Source organism: Megalops cyprinoides, chromosome 23, assembly GCF_013368585.1.
Source record: "Megalops cyprinoides isolate fMegCyp1 chromosome 23, fMegCyp1.pri, whole genome shotgun sequence".
NCBI lineage: Eukaryota > Metazoa > Chordata > Actinopteri > Elopiformes > Megalopidae > Megalops > Megalops cyprinoides.
Window position 1 is genome coordinate 1187733 of NC_050605.1, and position 2996 is coordinate 1190728.

General features: G+C 40.6%; 1 long non-coding RNA gene across 1 annotated transcript; it reads left to right on the top strand.

Annotated features, from left to right (window-relative positions):
* The first annotated feature begins 1314 nt into the window (after nt 1–1314).
* LOC118770770 lies at nt 1315–2746 on the top strand. Its single transcript, XR_005004567.1, has 3 exons — nt 1315–1450; nt 1532–1638; nt 2499–2746. It is a non-coding gene; the product is annotated as an uncharacterized LOC118770770 (long non-coding RNA).
* Nucleotides 2747–2996: the final 250 nt, after the last annotated feature.

Below are 2996 nucleotides of genomic sequence, written 5' to 3' on the forward strand. Positions count from 1 at the left end.
CAACATTAGAAGTAGTTTTAAGATAAGTATGCATATTTAATAACACACACATTTTAATATAGATTTCATATGATACATTTTTTGTGTTTTAGGGAGAGAATGCTGTTGAAATAACTAAGCAATCAACCTCTGTAAGCAGTGGCCCTGCAGCAGAGGAGCCTTGCACCTCAAAGTTTTTGACTATGTCCAGCCCAGAGTACATAGTCTGCACAGACAGTGAGCTGGAACAGGCACGACACTATCCAAGCACACTGATCTATTCAAAGAGCTCTTCTGCCGACTCATAAGAAACACCATGACTAACATGATTTCAATTGCAAGCTCCTTGGAAGACCCCAGATACCCCAGCAAACATGAAGTCAGTGCCATGGCGAAATGATTAGTGGAGTAGTACCCTATGATAAAAGACAGTTCATCCAACAATGGTTGGGTAAGTAGCTTCTTGTCACTTATGTTAAGTAGCTTATGTCACTTTGTTTGTTTGTATGTTTACTGCAAAATGTCTCTTTAAATGTTTGTAATTTGCAGGCGCATGTGTCTAAAAAGCTCATGAAGAGACTGTCAAAGGTCAAAAGTCCAAAGAAGTCCAAGAATCCACCTTCGAAAAAGCCACGACAGGAAGTTGTTGATGTTCCCACTAGTGACAATGACGGAGACTCCAACGCATCAACTATTATCCTGGAACATTCACCTGTTAGAACCAGCACCCCAGAGCATTTCCAGGACAGCAGTGATGAAGCTTGTATGTATTGCATTCATTACTCTCTGTGCTATTAAACTTTGGTAGAGAACCTTTTTAAAGAACACAAGTGTGACTAGCTGATGTCTTTCTTGTTCTTCTTCTTTCTTGTTAATCATTCTCCCTTCAACTTTTATGATTTCAGCTGGTTCAGGTGACCTCATAGACAGCCAGAAAGCCCAAGCAAGGCACTACAGGACTCTTCAAGAAATGTACAAGTCCAAGAAGCCAAACAAAGCTGCTGTGACTCATCTACTGAACCTGGAGTTTGAGTCCAGAAGCCGGTTTATTACCTCTGATGTTGTGAAGGAGCAAGAAAGACCAACAAAATTCTAGAGGCTTACCCATGTTTCAAAGAACTGGAGCATGTAAGTAAATGTGGCCCTTCACCATCACATGTAATTCCATTTTCACTTTTTTTTTTGTCTTTTTTACTACTCTACTACATGGACAATTTATGACAGTAGATGATGATGTCCGCTTTTGTGGGATTAAACTTGAAGCTTTTTAACTATGTTACTTTTGCATTTTTAATATTAAAAAAATGTACATGATTTTTTCAGGTCCTGGATGAGCTGCAGAGAATTATTCAGCCAAACAATTCCAAGTATATCTCTGCGACAAAGGACAGATGGGAAAGCTTTTACTCAAAGGTCCAGCTTTATGGAGTCATGAAAAAAGTCATGAAGCCTCCAAAGACTCTGAATGGAGGTGAGGTCATAATAGTTCACATTTTGAGATTTTGTGATAAATACTTATTTATAATATATTCTTGCTTTTATGTCAAACCAGTGGAACATGCCTTGGCTGTCTTTGGAGCCCTGCCACTCCTCTTCCCATCCAGCACTGTACCACCTAAGAAGTTGGGTGCAAGCAGTGAGGCCCTTTTCCATGTCCTGGTGAGTTTTACTTTAACATACTGCGTTTTGTTTTTCACACACACAATATATTTTACATTCTTTTTAGTCCTGTCTGGGGGTGTGGTACGCAGGCTCCACAGCTGAGGACAGGAAGGCTGTGCGGAGGGTGATTAACAGCGCCCAAAAAATTATCGGCTGCCCTCTGCCCTCCCTGGACGACATATCCAGATCCCGCTGCCTCAGTAAAATTAAGGCCATCACAGGAGACCCCTCACATCCTGCCTATCACCTGTTTGACCTGTTGCCCTCCGGACAGCGCTTCAGGTCAATCAAGTCCCACACTACCAGACTAACCAATAGCTTCTTCCCCTGGGCCATACGGACTGCTAACAAACACTGACACCCCCCCCCCCCCCCCCCCCCAACCCTCTACCTCAATACAACTGTGCAATTCCACTGTGCACTTTAAGTAGTTTTTAAAAGGCCATATTATTGCACAAGTTTTTCTTTATATTTACAATGTGTCTTCTTTTTAAATTTGTATTTTATTGTATTTATTGTATATTATTTTTCTATACCCAATGTCGTGTGCCTTATTTGTATTGTGTTTATGTAAATGTTCCACAGTGCGCTGTTGTTGCAGACCACCCACAATTTCGTTGTACCCCCACCGTGCAATGACAATAATGTCTATTCTGATTCTGATTCTTCTGATATTGGGGTTAGCTTTATTGTAACTTTTCATGGTGTGTTCAGTGTTTTCAATGTTGAGGAAGGATTACATACAAAACATTTTCTCATAACATAAATTGGACATTATTTGGATACATTTTGATGTACTACATAGTGTCACAGTCTAGGTCAAAATGTATCTAATACACTAAATTTTTGTTTTGTAGACTTCAAAAGACTCTGAAGGATACCTACGCCAGCAGCCTCTGTTGTGTCCAGTTTTGCTTGTGACTGAAGAGAACTGCATGATTGCCATTGGATGCACACCAGTGACAGTGGGAGACTGCATGAGGGACTGCTGTACCTTATGGCCTATTACTGTGCCCTGCACCTCACTTACCCAAAGTGTATTTCCACACTGCTGTCAGTGTTGCAAACAGAAATTCTGCAAGACTCCATCCACGACCAAGATGCAACCCCCATCTACAGAAAAGCTCTTGCAGAGTGGAAGTCTTTCATTGAGTGAGTCTCTCTTGTTCTCATTTCAAACAGCTTTGTTTATTTAAATGTCTGGCATAGGTTTTTGTTAGTTCAAAACTTACCCTTCTTGTCAGAAGTTGTGTTGTTTACCTGAATAAGTGGATTTTCACCAGAATAGTTAAAACCTACACTTCTCTGTCTGCAATCAGGATTGCTTTGGTCTTTGGGTAACACTTTAAAATAAT